Source organism: Medicago truncatula, chromosome 7 (genome assembly GCF_003473485.1).
Source record: "Medicago truncatula cultivar Jemalong A17 chromosome 7, MtrunA17r5.0-ANR, whole genome shotgun sequence".
NCBI classification, from domain to species: domain Eukaryota; kingdom Viridiplantae; phylum Streptophyta; class Magnoliopsida; order Fabales; family Fabaceae; genus Medicago; species Medicago truncatula.
The window spans coordinates 8,369,172-8,382,984 of record NC_053048.1 but is presented as its reverse complement, the minus strand read 5'-3'; positions in this window follow the sequence as shown (position 1 = coordinate 8,382,984).

Sequence of the window (13,813 nt, the reverse complement as noted above, 5' to 3'; positions counted from 1 at the left end):
TTTATGGGAAATCGAAGACGAATGCTATAATTTTTTTTTTTTTGTGATATGATTTTTTTTTTAATACATTTATATGTAATCGAGTTAGAGTTTGATATTAACTGATGTTACCATTTTGTAACCTCGTTAGATTTTGTGATAAATGATGTTCATGGTTTCTATTGAAGTTTGTTAAGTTTGTATATGTGTCTAAAATTAATATGTCTTTGAGTAATTTAGCTGATTAAAAAAAATCTATCTTTGAGTTTTGTTTTTGGACAAGATAGATATGTCTTTGAGTTGGATGGTACCTTTAATATAGGGATTAGTGTGTTCATAACTAGGAGCTGAGTCTAATGGAATATTTTAGAGTCTCTCTGCATGGTGAATCTATGCAAAACACAAATTTTCTAAAGACCTCTATGTGCAGAGCTTTAAGAAGACTTTTGAAATGCATTGCAAGAGCTGGTCTCCAAAGTTTGAAACTCCATGCCAAATATTTCTTCATAGTGAGAGCTATTCTAGATTGTAGCAACCAAAATTATTGCATCTTTCCAAGGTAATTAAAGCAAGAGTCATATTAGGTATATTATTCCTAGTGAACTTTACAGATTGCAAATCATCTGATTAAACTCAATGATTAGTTTAGCAATGAAAATGAAATTCAGTTTGTGACAACGAAAATGATTGGTTGTGAAGCCCTCTAATGTTACAATAAAGGAACTTGATTGTGAATAGGTTTGTCTAACTACCTTAGAACGGGTTTCATAACCACTGCCAGTTTTCTTGGCTTGTTGTATCATCAAATTTTTCTTTCGATTTTTGGAAAGATATGTTTTTTTTTTTGAAGAATGGAAAGATATGTTGTAAAACTAGCCTTTTCTCAGTCCCTCGATCCACTTTATCTCCCCATAATCTTGCAAGTAATTCAATATTTTGCAAGTAATATTATGTAATTCCTGGTCATTAATTTGTGTTTACCTCATAATCTTTTGGTACTTGATTATTCGTACAATCTTATGAATCATGAATTTCCCCATTAGCAACACAAAAGACTTAAAAAGTAATACATAGACGAGGGCAAAGAACTTGACCCAGTAATTCCAGATAAACAAACCCTAATGGGTAAAATAGACAGTGTTCAGCAGAAAAGTGGAACAATCTAAAAGTAAAAGACAAGCAACCATAAATGAATAATAACATAACACAAAACAAACACCTACAAGGAAACAATCTATTGAATCCACGTACGAGCGCGAAACAATATTGCAACAAAAAGAAACTGTGCGTAAGAGTTCAAAACACATTGAAGATTGGCAAATGAATCTGACCGCCAACATAGAAGCATATCAACCACGAAACAACGCTTTATCTATTCTATATATAAATAAATAAACCCCTTTCAACTCTTTTGGGCTGAATTTTTCTTTCCAAAAATGCCTTCAATTTTCAATATAAACATCAATATTGTATACTTTCGTTGGGAGCATTATATAGTTCTCAATCCACCAATAGAGTTTCACTCAATCCTCTTCTCAATATTACTCACATTCGTACCATTAAGATAGCTAGGAATAATGAATTATATATATATATATATATATATGATCATCGACTTTATTCAAGATAATTAAATAATTCATACACTGAAAGTTAACTATTTTTTTTTTATTGAAATATAAGTTTTATACACATAATCATATATAAGGTTATAATATAATGTCTAAAATATATGAGTTTGGGATGACTTTTTCATTACTGTTTTACCTTTTATTTAAACTACTTTATTTACTACTTTATCCTTTAATATTATTATTATAATTGTAATCTCCAATTCCAATCTAGAGATGATATTTGGTCCATCTGCAGAAAACCCTATAGTCTTCAACGTAAGATTGTCATTATTACTGCTTTGATTAGCATCTTCAATATTATCTGGTTCGCAAGGAACCATATAAGATTCAACGACAAGACTATCCCTTGGAGAAGCTCTATTTCAAATATTATATCAAGCACCTCTCTTTCGGGTAATAATACACAGGTTGTGTCCTCTGCTAATATGTTTGATTTTGCTCTCATAAAAAAATTTAATGTGAATTTGCACCCTCCTATGGAGTTTCTTGATTTAAGATAAAAGCGAATTACAACGACTCGAATGAAAACAATACAAATTTTTCTTTAAACCATTGATAACTCCTCTAAATTACAACTTATTTTCCTTCAAATGCAAAGAAAACTACTAGCATAAAATATCGTATGATCGATACTCCCTCTTCACAACCCCAAACTTAAATCGTTTCTTGTCCTGAAGCAACAAAATATCAAGACGGTAGAATTTACATAAATTTAAGAAGAGAAACGTATCTTTCCGAAGATTGTGGTCAGATTATTACTATTCCCACTTCAAGACTTGACTAGCTTACCACTTACATTCAAGCGGAACCAACATAGAGAAGAACTTTCAAGCACTTACAATTCCAAGATACACGTGTGTACCTCCTAAATTCAACAGGGCTTCTCAAGGCATTTGCCCCACTCCAGTCATCATGTGATTGTACCTTGTTATGAGACTAAAGCAATTCCAAACAGACACTCAAGATATATACTATCACACAGACATATAGAGGTTTTTTCAAGGTTATAATGTAGCTTAGGTTAAGGTGGTATATATATGAAAAAGTAGGCTAACAAGAAATTTGGATTTAGATCCTAAGAATTCCCGAATTGAAATACTTCCTTACCACCTACAACCTTTAGCTTTGTGTCACAATCATAATTGATAAGGTATTAGCATTTATGCCAAACAATAAATGGGTACTTAGAAATACTTATACTTTAAGAGACCAAACTTTTGTTTCTGGCTCTATTAGTACCCCCACCCCAAACTTAATTTTAAATCATGACAAGTATTTCACTAATCTATCTAACTCCAAAGAAGTCAAGCAAATATAGCATAATTAAAAAGGTTCAAAATCTTGCGACATGATTCAGTCACCAAAGTAACAAAGAAAGAAGTAATGCAAGGAGGCTCAAAGGGGTTTAGCATAGTATATAACAATAATAAATCCAGGTGGCTTGAAAAAAGATCAAGGTACCAAACAAGTGCATCATGTGTATGATAATATAATCAATAGCATGTAGATAACGATCGAACTTTCCAGCAAAAATAACAATCGACATGGAACACACATATACAAAAGAAATATAGTAGAAAGTGAAGGAAAAAAAAAAAAAAAGGCTCAAAATTTAGGTGCATTTCCTTTTTTTTTTTTTTGTGTATGGTTCATAACTAAATTTATCATGATTTCCACAAATCTATAATCTTCTCTGAGTTTTTTATATAAAAAAAAAAATGTATTTTTAGTTAAGAACCATACAAAAAGCACATAAGGAAATAAACATAAGTTTTTCCTTTGTAATATTATGTTCTAAAGAAAACCCAAAGAAGTTGTTAGAAGAACAGCCTATATTAGAATCAAATCAATCACAATGTTCAATTAAGTTTGTTATCATTAAAACATCACCTTGAGAAAGATATTTTGACTTTCATCAACAAGGTAAAATATCTTTGGAAGGGAAGAACTAGATTAGCAACAGGTTGTGATGAACCAGTATAAAAATAAGTGTGTACATCACTTGAGCATTCTTTGTCATTGTCATTACTCACTTGCTCTTCCATTTTGACCTTTGACACATGACAATAAGGCCAATAGAGTTCTTCTTTTCTCATCCTTATTTTTATTCTTTTTCATTTTTCTTTTAAACTTATTCATGTTGATCCAACCTCATGAGTTGTTGCTCACGGTCCTACAACTTCCCAAATAGTATTGCAGTTGGCATGGTTGCAATGTTCCTTGAATCACCAACAACTATGAATTTTATTTGACATTCCCTAAAAAGACATCTGAGCAATTTATTTATCTAATCCTCAGTTCCAATAGTTTTGCCTTAACTGTCCTATTTATTCTTAATATGCATGAATCATTTATGTATCTCTATAGTGGATTCCCCGTGCTTCATGTGGAATAAATCATATTATTATGTTAATGTATTGATTCTGGAGCATTTTATTTCAGTTGTTGCATTGCAAGTGACTTGCAAATTTTTCCATGTAATTGGTTACGTAGTCTTGAAATCGAAAACATGATAGTATTCATTCTCTCCCAAGATGAAAATGAAAATGTTACCCGCTTTTCAATCAAACTGAAATTTCGTGTTATCTAGGTCAGTCTAGATTTAAAAAAATTAATTATTTATGAAAAAGTTACTATTAAAGCTTTATTATAATATTTTGCATGTTTTCTTTAGAGCATTATATATCGCACAATTGAGTTCAGTCATCTCACAGATAATATTAAGTTAATTCGTATACTATTAAAAAACAAAGTTCTCACTTTATAAAAGAGTTTCAATCAACAATCTTCTTGATATAAATCATATCCTTACAAAGAAGATATCTAGGAATAATGTATTTTGATTCTAGGTCAAAATTATTTGTGAAAATTGTTGTTAACACATTTGGTTTGGCTGATAAACACATGTAAAAGACGAAAATACCCCTCGGCAGTTAACTGCCGAATTATGGAACCGACTGCAGTTAACTGCTGAGGAAAACTTCGGCAATAAACTACCGAGGAAAACTTCGGCAGTTAACTGCCGAGGAAACTTCAAACCTTTTTTTTTACGAAAACCATAAATTGTCATTATTAATATTTATTAATTTTGAATGTTTCAATCATTATTTTGGTATGTTTCAAACAATTGCAGTATTACTTATGCATATATATCTTAAGGTTCTCTTCATAATAGGTGCATATGGCACTAAAAAGATAAACTTTCCATCTACCTAGGTGCTCAATTCCTCTTTGAATTCATCAACTTTAACAAATTTCAAGTTTACAAGGGTTTTGACCTGTCACCAACAAGGTATTACAACATGAACATTGTTCAATTCCACATCGCATGTTAAGCATCACCAATCATCCTTATTATGATTTTATTGTGATTGATTTTTCAAAACACGTGCTTGAATCCCTATATTTCATAATTGAAAGCAGGCATCTACCCATTATTGTAGGAGGGTAAAATTTTCACCGACAAATATTAGTTTATGAGCCAATAATAGCATTTTATTCAAAAAAATTATTGTTGTTTCATTTGGCTCGACGTTTATTTTCCTATTTTGTTTCAATCTTTATACAAAAGAGTTGATCAAATGGTTGAGGCAGAGCTTGAGTATGAGATTAGAGAAATTTTTGTGTCTGGACCATATTGCACCCTTGGATTATAAGGACAATTGAGGTTCCTGAGTTTGATTATCATTTTGAGATAGAAAAGGAAAAAGGTGTTGACGAGGTTCAAAAGAAAAATACACTAAGGAATGCATTATAAAAACCAAAGAAACCACTTGCAAATTTGATGAAAAATCAACTCTTGATTAACCATAAGATGATTGATAAGCTAGGATGGAAAATGAACAAAATTAATTCTACAAAAAGTATTTGAGGCTATTTTAAGCCAAGCATTGAAATAGTCTCAAAGGTTTTTGTAGAATTAATTTTGAACATCTTATATCCAAGCTTTTCAATCATCTTGTGGATCTTAAAGAGTTGATTTTCAACCAATTTGTAAGTGTTATCTTTGGTTTTCGAATAAATTCATTTACTATATTTTCCTTTTGAACCTTGTCAACATATTTTTCCTTTTCTATTTCAAAATAATAATCAAGCTCATGAACCCCAATTGCCCTTTCGATCCCCCTTATGCAATTTACTTCAAATACAAAAATTTCTCTTTTCTCATCCACAATCCCTGCCAAGTGCCAACCCCATTTGATCTACTCTTTTATATAAGTATTGTAACAAAATAGTCAAATAAATGTCCATCCAAATGAAAGAACAGTAGTATTTTGAATATAATGCAATGATTGGGTCATAAACTAATATTTCCATGTTGGAATTTTACCCTCATATGATTAGGTGTCCATTTTCAACTATGAAATATAGAGCTTCAAGCATGTGTTTGCAAAAATAAGTCACATTAAATTCATAATCAGGATAATTGATGATGCCTAACATGTGATGTGGAATTGAAGAACGTTGAGATTCTCGTATCTGTTGGTGACAACTCAGGATCCTTATGAACTTGAATTTCGTTGAAGTTGATGATTCCATAAAGGAATTGAGTATCTACGTAGATGAAAAGTTTATTTTTTCCCACTGCCAGTTGCATCCATTATGAACATGAACCTTCTTTTTGGCTAATGTTAAAGAAGCGAACGTCGTGAAGTATTTTTTATGTAAAATTTGAAAACAAAAAAAAATAAAAACATCAACAGTTAATTAACTGAATAAGAAGAAGAGGGTTCATCGAAACTTGTTGCAGAGTGAGAACTTCGTTTCTGATCAATGTGTTAATTAACTGAATATTGTAGTTGAGATGAAATGACCTCAATTGTTCTATATATAATGTTCTCGAGAAAGCATGCAATAATTTTTTTTTGACTCAATCGTATAAAATAAATGTAAAGAAAAAGTATTATGTTTTTTCCGGTCAATAGAAAAAAGTATTATATTTTTTAAAGAGAGTAGCTAGGAATTTTTTTTAGAAATAATCATTTAGTAACTATTTTTTTCTCGATGTGTGTGTCATACTTATCTTTTCTTTTTTCAAAAATGAGTTATTGGTGCAATTACAACCTTGTCAGTAATTATGCATATGGCACCCTAAAGCTTAAATATGAATATAAAATATAATTCAGTAGGTTTAAAAGAGATTTGGATCGGTTCAAAATTATATTATAATATTTTTTCAAAGATAGGCTAAGGTTTTTTTTTTTTTTTTTGCGAAGGAGGCTAAGGGTGCTATTCTTCCTTAGTAACAGCTCAAAATAAATCAAAATTTGATGAATTTAGTTAGATGTATATGTGTTGCGGTTTGTCTCGGTTTGGAGACAAAAAACATTTTATCCGAAGATTAAAATACTTGCAGTTCGATTTAGTTTAAATATCTCTCTTAAAAAAACTAATCCGCTCCAATTTAGCGCAATTTAAATTGGATCAGTATTTGGCTATCCAAATTGAAATTTTAATTTCCTTAAATTATTTTAATACTCATATAATAAAACTACATACTAGTATATTTTATGCAAAATTAAAACACATCAATTCAAGAATATTGTAACATTGTAAGTATACTCGTCGTGAACATTTAAATGACACTATGACATATTCAATAGCATTCAAGCACAAGGTAAGTCCGTCAAGAAAATAAAAAGTAATTGAATAACCCCAACATTGAATTTTAATCGAAATACAAAGTTATTTGAATGACAATTAGCCTGATATTCTTTACTCCTTTCATGTCTATCATTTCAAAGACTTCTCTAGATATTCCTTCAAAAAAAAAAAAAAGGACCTCTCTAGATATATTTCTGGTCTGGGTGAAAATTGTTTATTTTCCTATTTTGGAAAATAAAGATAAGCTTTCAAATTAAAAAACAAAATCCAAAATAGTAGTTTTAATGGAATACGAAATGAAGCCTCACAACCTTAAGCTACTAATTTTATGTAGGTTTTGATTCGGCTTGGCTAGGTTTTTTAGTTGTGGTCTGAAAACCAAATTGAATCAATCGTTTCTTGTTCAAAGTGGACCAAACACATCCTGGAATTTCTATTTGAGCTATAATCTTGTTTGAGCATAAAGTTAAATAACGCATCAAGTAGCTATAGGAATGGAAAAGCTTCAAAAAAATTACAATTCATCAAACCTATAAACAAGCATTCTAGATTCTATCAATCTCCATTCAAATTAACCAAACAAGCAATTCCAAATAACGTCAAATTATATTTATATTGTAATGGATTAAAAGTGTAAAACAAATTGGATATGATAATCATCAATAACTAAATATTGAAACTGAAGTTCAACCAAGTATAAATCCCAAACTAGAAATTAAAAATAAAATTTTACCCGCCTTCACTCAAAGCTTTCTGAACCAAATCCCTAAAAAGAACACATTGTGGGGTCTATGTCCCGAAAAATTATGAAATTTACAAAAACCGTATCTTTTTACGTTGATCTAGTGGTGGAATTTTAAGACTTTAGGCACTATCACTTGACCATCAGCAACTACGGGATCAAAAATCTCATCAAATTTTGTTACATCAACTGTATAGGTTTTAGGAACATATTTTTCATTTTTTGTTTCGACCGGATTCCTCCCGTCAGATGGCCTCAATAATTTACATGTGTAAGGAGGCCCATGTTTTAATTTAGCAACATTAACCTCACAATCTTCGACATCTTCAAAGGCTATGTCGAACTCTTGGTCACTATCATTGGTTTCAACGTTAACAATCTTTTCTCTTTTATGATATTTATGAGTTCTGGCTTTTACAACATTCAGCCTTTCGACTTGTCGAACTCCATCAGCCAACTGGGTTATATCCCTCAAGTGTTGAGTGTCTAATTTCTTCCTAATGGAATAATCTAGGCCACCAGCAACCATTTCGACTAACTCATATTCAAGAACCTGAGTAAAAAAACTAGTCTTTAACGATCTAAATCTATTCATATAATCATCAATAGACTCAAGGGTTTTCCTCGTAACACTGGTCAATTCTTTCAGACTTATCATAGATTGGCCCATGTAGAATTGTTCATGAAATAACCTTTCTAATTGAGTCAAATGTTGTATTGAATGTGGTGCAAGTGTGATGTACCATGTAAAGACATTTTTTTGTCAGAGAATTTGAAAAAACATTTCAATCTCAAATTCTCATTATTTTCTATGTCTCTAGCCATATTCAAATAAAGTGCAATATGTTCGACAGTAGATTCACTGATATCACCAGCAAACTTGGTGAACTTAGGGATTTTCTCAACCCCTGGGAAATTCAGTTTGTAAAACATACTCTGAAAGAGCAAAAACAAAGTTTGGTCTATGTAACCCTATGTTTAGGCCATTCTGAGTCATAATGGTTTGGACCAAATTAACTATATTATTATGTGCCCCCAAGTTTTGTTGTTGAACATTCCTAACAACTTCATCTCCATCATGATTCCTATTTACCAAAATCACTTCTGGTTGTGCTTGGACTACTGGTTCAACAAGTTGGAGTTGAGGTACAGGTTGTTGTCTTTGAACCACAAGTTGACAATTTGCAAAGGCTGAGGATGTTGGATTGGAAATTTGTTGATGACCAGGTTGCGCAAGGGCAAAGAAATCAATTATTCTCCTCATTTGAGTGACTAAGGCTTGATAACTTTGGTTTGTGTTTTGAATCAAATGATTGAAAACTGTACCAATTGGTTGTGTTAACATATTAATCATATCATGATTGCTTTCATTCATTTGTTGTCTTAAAGAAATCATTGATTCTTTAGTTAAGGCTGGTGGAGCATTTTGACCAAAAATGCTAGAACCAGAAGGACTGTTTGCATTATATGGTGTGAATGGAATTGCATGATCTGCAAATGTAGATGCATTGTTATGCAAACTTGTCATCATAGAAGTTGACAAACCATAAGGTTGTTCCCTATTGGTCATGGGCATAGTGAAGTTTTGCATGACAATAAACCTATCATCGAGAATAGCCTTAACGTGAGGATGAGAAGACATATGAATAGTAGTAGACACATGAATAGTGGCACAAAAGTCCCTATTTCTGGTTTTGTCATTGCAGCAGCAGTTTTCGAAACAGTTGCAGGAGTGGTTACTCCCATTCGAAACTGGCATTGCCATGATTGCCCCCATGGCAGTCGATGCATTGACACATACTGTAGGGGCAGATGCCTGTGTGGATTGTGCTTGTGAAGAAGACTGTGATGATTGTGATCATGCAGAAGTACCACTATTGGCGGGTCGAACCATTTATTTCAAGGCTTTACCACTTCTTAAATGCATGCACAAACAAATATTTTTTCTGGAAAAAGTTTATTAAAAGCAGTTATAAATTTTCCAGAAACTTTCACAAGAACACTTAGAATTTTTTTTTTAAAAAAAGTTTATGGAAGTTTCTTCCAAATATTGCACAAACAGGGTACCATTAGGTGTGCCAATTTGTTTAGCGGTATTTTTGGTAAACAATAGGACTAGTCTTGATTATTACAAACAGGATCAAACCATAAATCCTAGGACACGGCGTGCAATCTTTTTCCATAAAATACATGAATGTTAATATGTTGCTTTATGAACAAGATGAAGATAATTGCCTTTCGACAGAAAATAATGTAGAAAATGCAAGTAAAAGACTTAAAAGTTTAAACGCAGAAACTTAAAGAAAAGGTAAATTGCATTGCATTAATGTAAATATGGTTTGACAAATCAGATTACATACATTTTGTGACTCTTTTATCTGGACACTGGTACTTCGGGTGCTAGAATTCTATAAGTGATTTGCAACCCTTTTTCTTATGAAAAACTATTATATATACATAGAAGAAAATAACTGGAGAACCTAAATTGCTAAAAACTGCATTTCTTCGACAAGAAATTGCATGCCTTCCACGTGTCTAGACGCTTGAAGCTTGCCTCTTTACTCTAATTGTCTATCAGTTTCCACCTTTCTGTCAAAAACTTCCAATGTCCGTAGAACTTAGCAACTTCCAAGATGTACTTAGAGATTTTTTCAGCTTTGAACCTTCTTTCTCCCTTTCGAAAAGCACCAGATAAAATACAGACTAACAGTATTATGAAGAAAAATGAACCCCTAAAATCTTTCCCTCTCATTGTTATCTATTTCTTCTAACCGCTCCTTCCTTCTTTTTTTAAACTCCTCCCGTCCCCCTTCCAAGCCCGCAAACAAAGGGTAAAATACCTAAGTGATAAGAAAGAAAAAAAATAAAGGGTTAAATATATTTTTTGGTTCCTATAAACATGTCAATTTTTCGTTTTAGTACCTCTAAAAAATTTCTTCAACTTTTAGTCCTCCAAAAGTTTTTAAGCTTCACTTTTGATCCCTCCTTTAAAGTAAATTCATATGCAGAATTCATATTTTTGAATAAAATTTTGCAAAAAAATTATAATATTAAAAGAATCTCTCCTAAAAAAATTAGAATTTTTTTTATCATAACATGAATTAAAAATGAATTTTTATATTTTTGGAGGTTAAAAACTCATATTGAATTTATGTTTTGTAAAAAGTTTTTTTTTTAGGAATGATTTTTACAATATTCTACACATTTCTGCACAATTTCAATAAAACAAAATACAAAAAGTAATTTAAAAATATAGATCAAAAGTAGTGATTGAAAATTTTATATGGAGTAAAAGTTGAAGAAAATTTTTAGAAGGACTAAAATGAAAAGTTGATATATTTATATGGATCAAAAACGTATTTAACCCAAAAATAAAAAACCAACTTTTTTTTTGACATAATAAAAGACTAAGTGTTACAATTAAATATCTTAGAACGACATTTGACGTAATTTAACAAAAAAAAATTGACATAATAAACAACCAACCGATACAATTTAATATCTTAAAACAATATTTGATGTAAATTTTTTGTGGTGCCCAAGATTTGAATGACAAACATTGTATATATTATACATTATCCATGCCAACTGAGCTAAACTCATAAGAACACATTTGATGTAATTTAACAAAAAAGATGTACTTTTTTGGTTGTTCTCAGGATTCTTGATGGTGTACGGGATTCGAACCACAAAATTATGCATTATTCTACCAACTGAGTTAAACTCAAAGAGAGATTTGATGTAATCTCTATTATAAACATTTGCCTTAATTTTTTTTGAAGAGTACATGTGACATCTTCATATTCTTCATCTCATTTAATGTTTTCTTATCATCCAATCAAATTAAATTATGACTCATTCATTTTTTTATTAGCCAATCAAGATGAACCATGACTCATTTAGTTTTCATCAACCAATCAAAATGGATCATGTTTTGATTTTTTTCCCTATATATAGACAATTTGTTTTTCATTATTTTCATGTGTCTCTTTCCCCATATTTTTTTTTTTGTAATAACAAGTATTTTATGTTTTTTAAAAGCATAAAAATTTAATCATTGGTTGTAGATTAATATAGGGTTGATTTTCTTTTTTATTTGTATCTAATTGTTAATTGTTGATGTACTTTCTCATGGTCCATTGGAGAGCATGTGTCTACATTCTACGACATCAAGACGTTCAGCATCAACAATATAATTTTTAGTCAAGACAATGTTTTGTATTTGATATAGAATCAAGATGTTAGAGTTTAGATACCTTAGGTTGATTGAATATTTTTAATGAATTGATATGTCGAAAAACTAATTTCAATAAATCGATTTAATCTTTATCTATATTTATGAACTTTTGTCTTGCACATATGATATATTACACATGAACTATTATTTGATGAATCCTAATTGATGCTTTTAAACACATCTCCGGACATGTTAAACATCATCCTAAAGGTTGCATACAATTGGTTCCCATCATCTAATTTGCACAAACATTTTCTTATAAGAAGACATCTTAACTTCATCATGTTTTACTATGACGGATTTTCACTTAACATAGTTTCTTCAATAGAATGTATCAAAAGTTTCATCATAGTTTCTTCAATATGAAGAAATTTTTTGAAAATTAGTGTTTTTAAAATCTAGAAATAAATTTAAGAAAAATAAAATTAAAAATTATATAATCTCAAAATTTAATTTTCATAATTAAAAAAAATGAATTTTCAGTTTTTTTTTTCCGATTTTTTAAATTTTAAAAAATGAATTTTCAAAATTTTGAAAAAAAAAATTAATTAAAAATCAAAAAATTTAATTTTCAGTTTTTTTTTATGATTTTTTAATTTAAAAAATGAATTTTTAGAATTTTGAAAAAAAATAAACAAAAATTAATTATGTGGCATGCCACGTGGCAAAAATTGCACAGTCAGCAACTGCCACGTGGCCAAAACCATGCCACTTCAACTTAATAGTGGGGCCAGAGACCTTTTTAAAACAATTTTTTTTTACAAGGATGTTTTTAATTTTTTTTTTACAAGGACGAAAATCAAAACGTGTCCAAATTACAGGGACGAATTGCATATTTAAGCCAAATAACTATTACCATTTTTATAATATATTTTAAAAAAATAGGGAAGGACATGCGGGGGTTTAGCCCCACATAGCCCTAACATAGATCTGCCCCCTGTTTGCATCTAATGTGGAACTTTAAGTCAAAATGGACACATTAATATATCTTGTAAGACTTTTTGTGTGTGATATGGTGACATAGTAAAGTAAGATCACGCGTAGCCACAATATTGTAGAAAATGTGGGTTGATCGTGGTTTCATGAATGAAGATTTATTATGTTCCCATGTTTCATTAAGTGAGAGAAAGATAAGTAGAAAAAAAATATAAAAAATAAATTTGAACATGAGACAAATAATACGAGAAAAAAGTAGCGTGTTTTGTCCATGGTAATATTTACTAAAAATTTCATACAAAGTGAAATTTTTACCAACACTTGACACAATATCTGTGTTCCACCACCAAGAACTTCTCCCCCGCAATGTTAAACATAAATAACATACCATCGTTGGACTTTCTGGAGGAGCCAACACCGATCGATCGACACATTTGAGAAGGAACTGTTAGTTTGTTTTAATTCAAGTTTAGTTTCAGTGATAATCACAATCAGTGGTTAATCACAAGTTTGTTTTAGTTTGTTATGAAGTTTGTTACAAGTTTGTTAGAGGTTAGCAAATAAGGTTGTTAGAGTTTGTTACATTGCTTGTGCTTCAAGCAACGTTTAGACTTGTATATAAGACCATTATCTTGTACATTCATAATGTAGAATCAATAAAGATCATTTACAAATTCATCA